The sequence below is a fragment of the Phyllobates terribilis genome, unplaced genomic scaffold (assembly GCF_046119375.1).
Source record: "Phyllobates terribilis strain yellow unplaced genomic scaffold, ASM4611937v1 Scaffold_414__1_contigs__length_1644244, whole genome shotgun sequence".
Classification (NCBI taxonomy): domain Eukaryota; kingdom Metazoa; phylum Chordata; class Amphibia; order Anura; family Dendrobatidae; genus Phyllobates; species Phyllobates terribilis.
In genome coordinates, this window is record NW_027363174.1 from 1,248,037 (window position 1) to 1,262,432 (window position 14,396).

General features: G+C 44.8%; 11 non-coding genes across 11 annotated transcripts; all 11 read right to left on the minus strand.

Annotated features, from left to right (window-relative positions):
- Nucleotides 1-916: 916 nt before the first annotated feature.
- On the minus strand, nucleotides 917-1,107 carry LOC141225796 (U2 spliceosomal RNA). Its single transcript, XR_012293034.1, has one exon. It is a non-coding gene; the product is annotated as a U2 spliceosomal RNA (small nuclear RNA).
- A 1,123-nt stretch (nucleotides 1,108-2,230) lies between these two features.
- Nucleotides 2,231-2,421, minus strand: LOC141226018 (U2 spliceosomal RNA). Its single transcript, XR_012293248.1, has one exon. It is a non-coding gene; the product is annotated as a U2 spliceosomal RNA (small nuclear RNA).
- A 1,122-nt stretch (nucleotides 2,422-3,543) lies between these two features.
- On the minus strand, nucleotides 3,544-3,734 carry LOC141226019 (U2 spliceosomal RNA). Its single transcript, XR_012293249.1, has one exon. It is a non-coding gene; the product is annotated as a U2 spliceosomal RNA (small nuclear RNA).
- Nucleotides 3,735-4,855: 1,121 nt separating this feature from the next.
- Nucleotides 4,856-5,046, minus strand: LOC141225749 (U2 spliceosomal RNA). The gene has a single exon (XR_012292989.1). It is a non-coding gene; the product is annotated as a U2 spliceosomal RNA (small nuclear RNA).
- Nucleotides 5,047-6,171: 1,125 nt separating this feature from the next.
- On the minus strand, nucleotides 6,172-6,362 carry LOC141225798 (U2 spliceosomal RNA). Its single transcript, XR_012293035.1, has one exon. It is a non-coding gene; the product is annotated as a U2 spliceosomal RNA (small nuclear RNA).
- A 1,120-nt stretch (nucleotides 6,363-7,482) lies between these two features.
- LOC141225799 (U2 spliceosomal RNA) lies at nucleotides 7,483-7,673 on the minus strand. Its single transcript, XR_012293036.1, has one exon. It is a non-coding gene; the product is annotated as a U2 spliceosomal RNA (small nuclear RNA).
- A 1,120-nt stretch (nucleotides 7,674-8,793) lies between these two features.
- LOC141226216 (U2 spliceosomal RNA) lies at nucleotides 8,794-8,984 on the minus strand. The gene has a single exon (XR_012293440.1). It is a non-coding gene; the product is annotated as a U2 spliceosomal RNA (small nuclear RNA).
- Nucleotides 8,985-10,102: 1,118 nt separating this feature from the next.
- LOC141225800 (U2 spliceosomal RNA) lies at nucleotides 10,103-10,293 on the minus strand. The gene has a single exon (XR_012293037.1). It is a non-coding gene; the product is annotated as a U2 spliceosomal RNA (small nuclear RNA).
- A 1,120-nt stretch (nucleotides 10,294-11,413) lies between these two features.
- LOC141226218 (U2 spliceosomal RNA) lies at nucleotides 11,414-11,604 on the minus strand. The gene has a single exon (XR_012293442.1). It is a non-coding gene; the product is annotated as a U2 spliceosomal RNA (small nuclear RNA).
- Nucleotides 11,605-12,725: 1,121 nt separating this feature from the next.
- LOC141225801 (U2 spliceosomal RNA) lies at nucleotides 12,726-12,916 on the minus strand. Its single transcript, XR_012293038.1, has one exon. It is a non-coding gene; the product is annotated as a U2 spliceosomal RNA (small nuclear RNA).
- Nucleotides 12,917-14,036: 1,120 nt separating this feature from the next.
- LOC141226307 (U2 spliceosomal RNA) lies at nucleotides 14,037-14,228 on the minus strand. The gene has a single exon (XR_012293513.1). It is a non-coding gene; the product is annotated as a U2 spliceosomal RNA (small nuclear RNA).
- Nucleotides 14,229-14,396: the final 168 nt, after the last annotated feature.

Below are 14,396 nucleotides of genomic sequence, written 5' to 3' on the forward strand. Positions count from 1 at the left end.
CCGGCTGTTCCCACCCGCCTCAACACCGTTGGAAGGGAGGAGAACCAATTAAGGCGGGGGGGGGGGTGGAACGAGCAGCTGTCTACCCTTAGCAGGAGGGTTGCTGATTAATTACCTCTCCTGCTGCTGCTGCTGCTGGCTGTCCAGCAGCAGACTGAAGGTGGCTGCTGCTGTGCACAGGTATATAAAGGCTCAGAGCCTATTATGACACGCGCAGCCAGCGTTCCATTGCCACATTCCGTCTACTGCAGGCGGGATACCTGGATGGCTGAATGTCACTGAGAAGCTCACAGAGACCGCCATAAGCAACAGTTTAAAAGAATGCCACAGACTAATCAACCAAACTTTTTGGGTTGGTTTCTCTTTTATAGTCTGCAGGCATTAAATGAAAGAAGTCAGTGTTCCAGCAGAGGGAGACAACGTTTCAGAAAAGGCATTGTAGCAAACCAAAAAATAAATTTTAAGCGCAGCAGAGTAACCAGCTCACATACCTGTTAGCTCAGGTGAGTTTAAAAGGCTGCTGTTGATAACAAGGGCATTTGCTAAATAGATGGTGTGTGTGCAACAATATACTGAAAGGTCAATTATATTGTGCAGCTTATCTCACCACCTGTAGTTATTTAGGTGAAAGCTCCAAAATGCTTGCCTAATATGTCTGTTTATCCAAAAGGAAGTATAGAGGGAGAGCTAGATAGATAGCATTGCATTACATTACATTACATGGCAATGCAATGCACAGTTGCTGAAGTTGAACCAAAATGAGCTTGTCATCTGGCTTCTGCAACTTTTAACATGAAAAATCCAATGAGGAGAAGAAAAGCAAAGCCAAAGAGTCCATCCCAAAATCCGACAAACAAGCAAAATGAACAAAAAGCATTGAATTCAATTCTTTCTGATTTTAGAAACTGCATTAAAGAAGGGGTGCACCGGTCCTGGAGATACTGCAATACCAGGTCAATGCGTGGAGTGGACAGAGCAAGCTCTTTTTCCATCTCCCTGTTCTAAAAATCCATTTAATATATGGTCCCCAGATAGGGGACGTATCAGATATTAAACTGATAAGAACAGATACTACACTTGATCTTAGCCAAAAGGCCGAGAAGCGATAACCAGAATTGGTTTCCGACTACGGTGCCACCCAAGGATTCTGAAAAGTCCATTTGTGGAGATGGCCACCTGGACTCCCGTTAAGAAGACATGCTGTCAACCTCTAGATCCCTCACATGCCTGCACTTTTCGGCTTGCTGCTGCTGCTGCAATCCACGCGTTTTAGATCTGCATAACTCCACCTCTTTTAGCACAGTACCCTCAACCCCCGGCTGTTCCCACCCGCCTCAACACCGTTGGAAGGGAGGAGAACCAATTAAGGCGGGGGGGGGGTGGAACGAGCAGCTGTCTACCCTTAGCAGGAGGGTTGCTGATTAATTACCTCTCCTGCTGCTGCTGCTGCTGGCTGTCCAGCAGCAGACTGAAGGTGGCTGCTGCTGTGCGCAGGTATATAAAGGCTCAGAGCCTATTATGACACGCGCAGCCAGCGTTCCATTGCCACATTCCGTCTACTGCAGGCGGGATACCTGGATGGCTGAATGTCACTGAGAAGCTCACAGAGACCGCCATAAGCAACAGTTTAAAAGAATGCCACAGACTAATCAACCAAACTTTTTGGGTTGGTTTCTCTTTTATAGTCTGCAGGCATTAAATGAAAGAAGTCAGTGTTCCAGCAGAGGGAGACAACGTTTCAGAAAAGGCATTGTAGCAAACCAAAAAATAAATTTTAAGCGCAGCAGAGTAACCAGCTCACATACCTGTTAGCTCAGGTGAGTTTAAAAGGCTGCTGTTGATAACAAGGGCATTTGCTAAATAGATGGTGTGTGTGCAACAATATACTGAAAGGTCAATTATATTGTGCAGCTTATCTCACCACCTGTAGTTATTTAGGTGAAAGCTCCAAAATGCTTGCCTAATATGTCTGTTTAACCAAAAGGAAGTATAGAGGGAGAGCTAGATAGATAGCATTGCATTACATTACATTACATGGCAATGCAATGCACAGTTGCTGAAGTTGAACCAAAATGAGCTTGTCATCTGGCTTCTGCAACTTTTAACATGAAAAATCCAATGAGGAGAAGAAAAGCAAAGCCAAAGAGTCCATCCCAAAATCCGACAAACAAGCAAAATGAACAAAAAGCATTGAATTCAATTCTTTCTGATTTTAGAAACTGCATTAAAGAAGGGGTGCACCGGTCCTGGAGATACTGCAATACCAGGTCAATGCGTGGAGTGGACAGAGCAAGCTCTTTTCCCATCTCCCTGTTCTAAAAATCCATTTAATATATGGTCCCCAGATAGGGGACGTATCAGATATTAAACTGATAAGAACAGATACTACACTTGATCTTAGCCAAAAGGCCGAGAAGCGATAACCAGAATTGGTTTCCGACTACGGTGCCACCCAAGGATTCTGAAAAGTCCATTTGTGGAGATGGCCACCTGGACTCCCGTTAAGAAGACATGCTGTCAACCTCTAGATCCCTCACATGCCTGCACTTTTCGGCTTGCTGCTGCTGCAATCCACGCGTTCTAGATCTGCATAACTCCACCTCTTTTAGCACAGTACCCTCAACCCCCGGCTGTTCCCACCCGCCTCAACACCGTTGGAAGGGAGGAGAACCAATTAAGGTGGGGGGGGGGGGTGGAACGAGCAGCTGTCTACCCTTAGCAGGAGGGTTGCTGATTAATTACCTCTCCTGCTGCTGCTGCTGCTGGCTGTCCAGCAGCAGACTGAAGGTGGCTGCTGCTGTGCACAGGTATATAAAGGCTCAGAGCCTATTATGACACGCGCAGCCAGCGTTCCATTGCCACATTCCGTCTACTGCAGGCGGGATACCTGGATGGCTGAATGTCACTGAGAAGCTCACAGAGACCGCCATAAGCAACAGTTTAAAAGAATGCCACAGACTAATCAACCAAACTTTTTGGGTTGGTTTCTCTTTTATAGTCTGCAGGCATTAAATGAAAGAAGTCAGTGTTCCAGCAGAGGGAGACAACGTTTCAGAAAAGGCATTGTAGCAAACCAAAAAAGAAATTTTAAGCGCAGCAGAGTAACCAGCTCACATACCTGTTAGCTCAGGTGAGTTTAAAAGGCTGCTGTTGATAACAAGGGCATTTGCTAAATAGATGGTGTGTGTGCAACAATATACTGAAAGGTCAATTATATTGTGCAGCTTATCTCACCACCTGTAGTTATTTAGGTGAAAGCTCCAAAATGCTTGCCTAATATGTCTGTTTATCCAAAAGGAAGTATAGAGGGAGAGCTAGATAGATAGCATTGCATTACATTACATTACATGGCAATGCAATGCACAGTTGCTGAAGTTGAACCAAAATGAGCTTGTCATCTGGCTTCTGCAACTTTTAACATGAAAAATCCAATGAGGAGAAGAAAAGCAAAGCCAAAGAGTCCATCCCAAAATCCGACAAACAAGCAAAATGAACAAAAAGCATTGAATTCAATTCTTTCTGATTTTAGAAACTGCATTAAAGAAGGGGTGCACCGGTCCTGGAGATACTGCAATACCAGGTCAATGCGTGGAGTGGACAGAGCAAGCTCTTTTCCCATCTCCCTGTTCTAAAAATCCATTTAATATATGGTCCCCAGATAGGGGACGTATCAGATATTAAACTGATAAGAACAGATACTACACTTGATCTTAGCCAAAAGGCCGAGAAGCGATAACCAGAATTGGTTTCCGACTACGGTGCCACCCAAGGATTCTGAAAATTCCATTTGTGGAGATGGCCACCTGGACTCCCGTTAAGAAGACATGCTGTCAACCTCTAGATCCCTCACATGCCTGCACTTTTCGGCTTGCTGCTGCTGCAATCCACGCGTTTTAGATCTGCATAACTCCACCTCTTTTAGCACAGTACCCTCAACCCCCGGCTGTTCCCACCCGCCTCAACACCGTTGGAAGGGAGGAGAACCAATTAAGGCGGGGGGGGGGGTGGAACGAGCAGCTGTCTACCCTTAGCAGGAGGGTTGCTGATTAATTACCTCTCCTGCTGCTGCTACTGCTGGCTGTCCAGCAGCAGACTGAAGGTGGCTGCTGCTGTGCGCAGGTATATAAAGGCTCAGAGCCTATTATGACACGCGCAGCCAGCGTTCCATTGCCACATTCCGTCTACTGCAGGCGGGATACCTGGATGGCTGAATGTCACTGAGAAGCTCACAGAGACCGCCATAAGCAACAGTTTAAAAGAATGCCACAGACTAATCAACCAAACTTTTTGGGTTGGTTTCTCTTTTATAGTCTGCAGGCATTAAATGAAAGAAGTCAGTGTTCCAGCAGAGGGAGACAACGTTTCAGAAAAGGCATTGTAGCAAACCAAAAAAGAAATTTTAAGCGCAGCAGAGTAACCAGCTCACATACCTGTTAGCTCAGGTGAGTTTAAAAGGCTGCTGTTGATAACAAGGGCATTTGCTAAATAGATGGTGTGTGTGCAACAATATACTGAAAGGTCAATTATATTGTGCAGCTTATCTCACCACCTGTAGTTATTTAGGTGAAAGCTCCAAAATGCTTGCCTAATATGTCTGTTTATCCAAAAGGAAGTATAGAGGGAGAGCTAGATAGATAGCATTGCATTACATTACATTACATGGCAATGCAATGCACAGTTGCTGAAGTTGAACCAAAATGAGCTTGTCACCTGGCTTCTGCAACTTTTAACATGAAAAATCCAATGAGGAGAAGAAAAGCAAAGCCAAAGAGTCCATCCCAAAATCCGACAAACAAGCAAAATGAACAAAAAGCATTGAATTCAATTCTTTCTGATTTTAGAAACTGCATTAAAGAAGGGGTGCACCGGTCCTGGAGATACTGCAATACCAGGTCAATGCGTGGAGTGGACAGAGCAAGCTCTTTTTCCATCTCCCTGTTCTAAAAATCCATTTAATATATGGTCCCCTGATAGGGGACGTATCAGATATTAAACTGATAAGAACAGATACTACACTTGATCTTAGCCAAAAGGCCGAGAAGCGATAACCAGAATTGGTTTCCGACTACGGTGCCACCCAAGGATTCTGAAAAGTCCATTTGTGGAGATGGCCACCTGGACTCCCATTAAGAAGACATGCTGTCAACCTCTAGATCCCTCACATGCCTGCACTTTTCGGCTTGCTGCTGCTGCAATCCACGCGTTTTAGATCTGCATAACTCCACCTCTTTTAGCACAGTACCCTCAACCCCCGGCTGTTCCCACCCGCCTCAACACCGTTGGAAGGGAGGAGAACCAATTAAGGCGGGGGGGGGGGGTTGTGGAACGAGCAGCTGTCTACCCTTAGCAGGAGGGTTGCTGATTAATTACCTCTCCTGCTGCTGCTGCTGCTGGCTGTCCAGCAGCAGACTGAAGGTGGCTGCTGCTGTGCGCAGGTATATAAAGGCTCGGAGCCTATTATGACACGCGCAGCCAGCGTTCCATTGCCACATTCCGTCTACTGCAGGCGGGATACCTGGATGGCTGAATGTCACTGAGAAGCTCACAGAGACCGCCATAAGCAACAGTTTAAAAGAATGCCACAGACTAATCAACCAAACTTTTTGGGTTGGTTTCTCTTTTATAGTCTGCAGGCATTAAATGAAAGAAGTCAGTGTTCCAGCAGAGGGAGACAACGTTTCAGAAAAGGCATTGTAGCAAACCAAAAAAGAAATTTTAAGCGCAGCAGAGTAACCAGCTCACATACCTGTTAGCTCAGGTGAGTTTAAAAGGCTGCTGTTGATAACAAGGGCATTTGCTAAATAGATGGTGTGTGTGCAACAATATACTGAAAGGTCAATTATATTGTGCAGCTTATCTCACCACCTGTAGTTATTTAGGTGAAAGCTCCAAAATGCTTGCCTAATATGTCTGTTTATCCAAAAGGAAGTATAGAGGGAGAGCTAGATAGATAGCATTGCATTACATTACATTACATGGCAATGCAATGCACAGTTGCTGAAGTTGAACCAAAATGAGCTTGTCATCTGGCTTCTGCAACTTTTAACATGAAAAATCCAATGAGGAGAAGAAAAGCAAAGCCAAAGAGTCCATCCCAAAATCCGACAAACAAGCAAAATGAACAAAAAGCATTGAATTCAATTCTTTCTGATTTTAGAAACTGCATTAAAGAAGGGGTGCACCGGTCCTGGAGATACTGCAATACCAGGTCAATGCGTGGAGTGGACAGAGCAAGCTCTTTTTCCATCTCCCTGTTCTAAAAATCCATTTAATATATGGTCCCCAGATAGGGGACGTATCAGATATTAAACTGATAAGAACAGATACTACACTTGATCTTAGCCAAAAGGCCGAGAAGCGATAACCAGAATTGGTTTCCGACTACGGTGCCACCCAAGGATTCTGAAAAGTCCATTTGTGGAGATGGCCACCTGGACTCCCGTTAAGAAGTCATGCTGTCAACCTCTAGATCCCTCACATGCCTGCACTTTTCGGCTTGCTGCTGCTGCAATCCACGCGTTTTAGATCTGCATAACTCCACCTCTTTTAGCACAGTACCCTCAACCCCCGGCTGTTCCCACCCGCCTCAACACCGTTGGAAGGGAGGAGAACCAATTAAGGCGGGGGGGGGGGGGTGGAACGAGCAGCTGTCTACCCTTAGCAGGAGGGTTGCTGATTAATTACCTCTCCTGCTGCTGCTGCTGGCTGTCCAGCAGCAGACTGAAGGTGGCTGCTGCTGTGCGCAGGTATATAAAGGCTCAGAGCCTATTATGACACGCGCAGCCAGCGTTCCATTGCCACATTCCGTCTACTGCAGGCGGGATACCTGGATGGCTGAATGTCACTGAGAAGCTCACAGAGACCGCCATAAGCAACAGTTTAAAAGAATGCCACAGACTAATCAACCAAACTTTTTGGGTTGGTTTCTCTTTTATAGTCTGCAGGCATTAAATGAAAGAAGTCAGTGTTCCAGCAGAGGGAGACAACGTTTCAGAAAAGGCATTGTAGCAAACCAAAAAAGAAATTTTAAGCGCAGCAGAGTAACCAGCTCACATACCTGTTAGCTCAGGTGAGTTTAAAAGGCTGCTGTTGATAACAAGGGCATTTGCTAAATAGATGGTGTGTGTGCAACAATATACTGAAAGGTCAATTATATTGTGCAGCTTATCTCACCACCTGTAGTTATTTAGGTGAAAGCTCCAAAATGCTTGCCTAATATGTCTGTTTATCCAAAAGGAAGTATAGAGGGAGAGCTAGATAGATAGCATTGCATTACATTACATTACATGGCAATGCAATGCACAGTTGCTGAAGTTGAACCAAAATGAGCTTGTCATCTGGCTTCTGCAACTTTTAACATGAAAAATCCAATGAGGAGAAGAAAAGCAAAGCCAAAGAGTCCATCCCAAAATCCGACAAACAAGCAAAATGAACAAAAAGCATTGAATTCAATTCTTTCTGATTTTAGAAACTGCATTAAAGAAGGGGTGCACCGGTCCTGGAGATACTGCAATACCAGGTCAATGCGTGGAGTGGACAGAGCAAGCTCTTTTTCCATCTCCCTGTTCTAAAAATCCATTTAATATATGGTCCCCAGATAGGGGACGTATCAGATATTAAACTGATAAGAACAGATACTACACTTGATCTTAGCCAAAAGGCCGAGAAGCGATAACCAGAATTGGTTTCCGACTACGGTGCCACCCAAGGATTCTGAAAAGTCCATTTGTGGAGATGGCCACCTGGACTCCCGTTAAGAAGACATGCTGTCAACCTCTAGATCCCTCACATGCCTGCACTTTTCGGCTTGCTGCTGCTGCAATCCACGCGTTTTAGATCTGCATAACTCCACCTCTTTTAGCACAGTACCCTCAACCCCCGGCTGTTCCCACCCGCCTCAACACCGTTGGAAGGGAGGAGAACCAATTAAGGCGGGGGGGGGGTGGAACGAGCAGCTGTCTTCCCTTAGCAGGAGGGTTGCTGATTAATTACCTCTCCTGCTGCTGCTGCTGCTGGCTGTCCAGCAGCAGACTGAAGGTGGCTGCTGCTGTGCGCAGGTATATAAAGGCTCAGAGCCTATTATGACACGCGCAGCCAGCGTTCCATTGCCACATTCCGTCTACTGCAGGCGGGATACCTGGATGGCTGAATGTCACTGAGAAGCTCACAGAGACCGCCATAAGCAACAGTTTAAAAGAATGCCACAGACTAATCAACCAAACTTTTTGGGTTGGTTTCTCTTTTATAGTCTGCAGGCATTAAATGAAAGAAGTCAGTGTTCCAGCAGAGGGAGACAACGTTTCAGAAAAGGCATTGTAGCAAACCAAAAAATAAATTTTAAGCGCAGCAGAGTAACCAGCTCACATACCTGTTAGCTCAGGTGAGTTTAAAAGGCTGCTGTTGATAACAAGGGCATTTGCTAAATAGATGGTGTGTGTGCAACAATATACTGAAAGGTCAATTATATTGTGCAGCTTATCTCACCACCTGTAGTTATTTAGGTGAAAGCTCCAAAATGCTTGCCTAATATGTCTGTTTATCCAAAAGGAAGTATAGAGGGAGAGCTAGATAGATAGCATTGCATTACATTACATTACATGGCAATGCAATGCACAGTTGCTGAAGTTGAACCAAAATGAGCTTGTCATCTGGCTTCTGCAACTTTTAACATGAAAAATCCAATGAGGAGAAGAAAAGCAAAGCCAAAGAGTCCATCCCAAAATCCGACAAACAAGCAAAATGAACAAAAAGCATTGAATTCAATTCTTTCTGATTTTAGAAACTGCATTAAAGAAGGGGTGCACCGGTCCTGGAGATACTGCAAAACCAGGTCAATGCGTGGAGTGGACAGAGCAAGCTCTTTTTCCATCTCCCTGTTCTAAAAATCCATTTAATATATGGTCCCCAGATAGGGGACGTATCAGATATTAAACTGATAAGAACAGATACTACACTTGATCTTAGTCAAAAGGCCGAGAAGCGATAACCAGAATTGGTTTCCGACTACGGTGCCACCCAAGGATTCTGAAAAGTCCATTTGTGGAGATGGCCACCTGGACTCCCGTTAAGAAGACATGCTGTCAACCTCTAGATCCCTCACATGCCTGCACTTTTCGGCTTGCTGCTGCTGCAATCCACGCGTTTTAGATCTGCATAACTCCACCTCTTTTAGCACAGTACCCTCAACCCCCGGCTGTTCCCACCCGCCTCAACACCGTTGGAAGGGAGGAGAACCAATTAAGGCGGGGGGGGGGGTGGAACGAGCAGCTGTCTACCCTTAGCAGGAGGGTTGCTGATTAATTACCTCTCCTGCTGCTGCTGCTGGCTGTCCAGCAGCAGACTGAAGGTGGCTGCTGCTGTGCGCAGGTATATAAAGGCTCAGAGCCTATTATGACACGCGCAGCCAGCGTTCCATTGCCACATTCCGTCTACTGCAGGCGGGATACCTGGATGGCTGAATGTCACTGAGAAGCTCACAGAGACCGCCATAAGCAACAGTTTAAAAGAATGCCACAGACTAATCAACCAAACTTTTTGGGTTGGTTTCTCTTTTATAGTCTGCAGGCATTAAATGAAAGAAGTCAGTGTTCCAGCAGAGGGAGACAACGTTTCAGAAAAGGCATTGTAGCAAACCAAAAAAGAAATTTTAAGCGCAGCAGAGTAACCAGCTCACATACCTGTTAGCTCAGGTGAGTTTAAAAGGCTGCTGTTGATAACAAGGGCATTTGCTAAATAGATGGTGTGTGTGCAACAATATACTGAAAGGTCAATTATATTGTGCAGCTTATCTCACCACCTGTAGTTATTTAGGTGAAAGCTCCAAAATGCTTGCCTAATATGTCTGTTTATCCAAAAGGAAGTATAGAGGGAGAGCTAGATAGATAGCATTGCATTACATTACATTACATGGCAATGCAATGCACAGTTGCTGAAGTTGAACCAAAATGAGCTTGTCATCTGGCTTCTGCAACTTTTAACATGAAAAATCCAATGAGGAGAAGAAAAGCAAAGCCAAAGAGTCCATCCCAAAATCCGACAAACAAGCAAAATGAACAAAAAGCATTGAATTCAATTCTTTCTGATTTTAGAAACTGCATTAAAGAAGGGGTGCACCGGTCCTGGAGATACTGCAATACCAGGTCAATGCGTGGAGTGGACAGAGCAAGCTCTTTTTCCATCTCCCTGTTCTAAAAATCCATTTAATATATGGTCCCCAGATAGGGGACGTATCAGATATTAAACTGATAAGAACAGATACTACACTTGATCTTAGCCAAAAGGCCGAGAAGCGATAACCAGAATTGGTTTCCGACTACGGTGCCACCCAAGGATTCTGAAAAGTCCATTTGTGGAGATGGCCACCTGGACTCCCGTTAAGAAGACATGCTGTCAACCTCTAGATCCCTCACATGCCTGCACTTTTCGGCTTGCTGCTGCTGCAATCCACGCGTTTTAGATCTGCATAACTCCACCTCTTTTAGCACAGTACCCTCAACCCCCGGCTGTTCCCACCCGCCTCAACACCGTTGGAAGGGAGGAGAACCAATTAAGGCGGGGGGGGGGTGGAACGAGCAGCTGTCTTCCCTTAGCAGGAGGGTTGCTGATTAATTACCTCTCCTGCTGCTGCTGCTGCTGGCTGTCCAGCAGCAGACTGAAGGTGGCTGCTGCTGTGCGCAGGTATATAAAGGCTCAGAGCCTATTATGACACGCGCAGCCAGCGTTCCATTGCCACATTCCGTCTACTGCAGGCGGGATACCTGGATGGCTGAATGTCACTGAGAAGCTCACAGAGACCGCCATAAGCAACAGTTTAAAAGAATGCCACAGACTAATCAACCAAACTTTTTGGGTTGGTTTCTCTTTTATAGTCTGCAGGCATTAAATGAAAGAAGTCAGTGTTCCAGCAGAGGGAGACAACGTTTCAGAAAAGGCATTGTAGCAAACCAAAAAAGAAATTTTAAGCGCAGCAGAGTAACCAGCTCACATACCTGTTAGCTCAGGTGAGTTTAAAAGGCTGCTGTTGATAACAAGGGCATTTGCTAAATAGATGGTGTGTGTGCAACAATATACTGAAAGGTCAATTATATTGTGCAGCTTATCTCACCACCTGTAGTTATTTAGGTGAAAGCTCCAAAATGCTTGCCTAATATGTCTGTTTATCCAAAAGGAAGTATAGAGGGAGAGCTAGATAGATAGCATTGCATTACATTACATTACATGGCAATGCAATGCACAGTTGCTGAAGTTGAACCAAAATGAGCTTGTCATCTGGCTTCTGCAACTTTTAACATGAAAAATCCAATGAGGAGAAGAAAAGCAAAGCCAAAGAGTCCATCCCAAAATCCGACAAACAAGCAAAATGAACAAAAAGCATTGAATTCAATTCTTTCTGATTTTAGAAACTGCATTAAAGAAGGGGTGCACCGGTCCTGGAGATACTGCAAAACCAGGTCAATGCGTGGAGTGGACAGAGCAAGCTCTTTTTCCATCTCCCTGTTCTAAAAATCCATTTAATATATGGTCCCCAGATAGGGGACGTATCAGATATTAAACTGATAAGAACAGATACTACACTTGATCTTAGTCAAAAGGCCGAGAAGCGATAACCAGAATTGGTTTCCGACTACGGTGCCACCCAAGGATTCTGAAAAGTCCATTTGTGGAGATGGCCACCTGGACTCCCGTTAAGAAGACATGCTGTCAACCTCTAGATCCCTCACATGCCTGCACTTTTCGGCTTGCTGCTGCTGCAATCCACGCGTTTTAGATCTGCATAACTCCACCTCTTTTAGCACAGTACCCTCAACCCCCGGCTGTTCCCACCCGCCTCAACACCGTTGGAAGGGAGGAGAACCAATTAAGGCGGGGGGGGGGGTGGAACGAGCAGCTGTCTACCCTTAGCAGGAGGGTTGCTGATTAATTACCTCTCCTGCTGCTGCTGCTGCTGGCTGTCCAGCAGCAGACTGAAGGTGGCTGCTGCTGTGCGCAGGTATATAAAGGCTCAGAGCCTATTATGACACGCGCAGCCAGCGTTCCATTGCCACATTCCGTCTACTGCAGGCGAGATACCTGGATGGCTGAATGTCACTGAGAAGCTCACAGAGACCGCCATAAGCAACAGTTTAAAAGAATGCCACAGACTAATCAACCAAACTTTTTGGGTTGGTTTCTCTTTTATAGTCTGCAGGCATTAAATGAAAGAAGTCAGTGTTCCAGCAGAGGGAGACAACGTTTCAGAAAAGGCATTGTAGCAAACCAAAAAAGAAATTTTAAGCGCAGCAGAGTAACCAGCTCACATACCTGTTAGCTCAGGTGAGTTTAAAAGGCTGCTGTTGATAACAAGGGCATTTGCTAAATAGATGGTGTGTGTGCAACAATATACTGAAAGGTCAATTATATTGTGCAGCTTATCTCACCACCTGTAGTTATTTAGGTGAAAGCTCCAAAATGCTTGCCTAATATGTCTGTTTATCCAAAAGGAAGTATAGAGGGAGAGCTAGATAGATAGCATTACATTACATTACATTACATGGCAATGCAATGCACAGTTGCTGAAGTTGAACCAAAATGAGCTTGTCATCTGGCTTCTGCAACTTTTAACATGAAAAATCCAATGAGGAGAAGAAAAGCAAAGCCAAAGAGTCCATCCCAAAATCCGACAAACAAGCAAAATGAACAAAAAGCATTGAATTCAATTCTTTCTGATTTTAGAAACTGCATTAAAGAAGGGGTGCACCGGTCCTGGAGATACTGCAATACCAGGTCAATGCGTGGAGTGGACAGAGCAAGCTCTTTTTCCATCTCCCTGTTCTAAAAATCCATTTAATATATGGTCCCCAGATAGGGGACGTATCAGATATTAAACTGATAAGAACAGATACTACACTTGATCTTAGCCAAAAGGCCGAGAAGCGATAACCAGAATTGGTTTCCGACTACGGTGCCACCCAAGGATTCTGAAAAGTCCATTTGTGGAGATGGCCACCTGGACTCCCGTTAAGAAGACATGCTGTCAACCTCTAGATCCCTCACATGCCTGCACTTTTCGGCTTGCTGCTGCTGCAATCCACGCGTTTTAGATCTGCATAACTCCACCTCTTTTAGCACAGTACCCTCAACCCCCGGCTGTTCCCACCCGCCTCAACACCGTTGGAAGGGAGGAGAACCAATTACGGCGGGGGGGGGGTGGAACGAGCAGCTGTCTACCCTTTGCAGGAGGGTTGCTGATTAATTACCTCTCCTGCTGCTGCTGCTGCTGGCTGTCCAGCAGCAGACTGAAGGTGGATGCTGCTGTGCGCAGGTATATAAAGGCTCAGAGCCTATTATGACACGCGCAGCCAGCGTTCCATTGCCACATTCCGTCTACTGCAGGCGGGATACCTGGATGGCTGAATGTCACTGAGAAGCTCACAGAGACCGCCATAAGCAACAGTTTAAAAGAATGCCACAGACTAATCAACCAAACTTTTTGGGTTGGTTTCTCTTTTATAGTCTGCAGGCATTAAATGAAAGAAGTCAGTGTTCCAGCAGAGGGAGACAACGTTTCAGAAAAGGCATTGTAGCAAACCAAAAAAGAAATTTTAAGCGCAGCAGAGTAACCAGCTCACATACCTGTTAGCTCAGGTGAGTTTAAAAGGCTGCTGTTGATAACAAGGGCATTTGCTAAATAGATGGTGTGTGTGCAACAATATACTGAAAGGTCAATTATATTGTGCAGCTTATCTCACCACCTGTAGTTATTTAGGTGAAAGCTCCAAAATGCTTGCCTAATATGTCTGTTTATCCAAAAGGAAGTATAGAGGGAGAGCTAGATAGATAGCATTGCATTACATTACATTACATGGCAATGCAATGCACAGTTGCTGAAGTTGAACCAAAATGAGCTTGTCATCTGGCTTCTGCAACTTTTAACATGAAAAATCCAATGAGGAGAAGAAAAGCAAAGCCAAAGAGTCCATCCCAAAATCCGACAAACAAGCAAAATGAACAAAAAGCATTGAATTCAATTCTTTCTGATTTTAGAAACTGCATTAAAGAAGGGGTGCACCGGTCCTGGAGATACTGCAATACCAGGTCAATGCGTGGAGTGGACGGAGCAAGCTCTTTTTCCATCTCCCTGTTCTAAAAATCCATTTAATATATGGTCCCCAGATAGGGGACGTATCAGATATTAAACTGATAAGAACAGATTTTTTTTTTTTTTATTTGGCTATCCCCTGCAGAGGGATAAAACCGTTTATTAAAACTTTAACAAATTACAAGCATAATTAGACAAATACCAAACGTTAAAAGACAAATGAAATTTACAAAACAAAAAAATACAAAGATTTTAAATAATTAGGTTCCATTGGTCAACAAGCCATTTTTTGGAAATATGTACATTCTTCTTTTTGTCA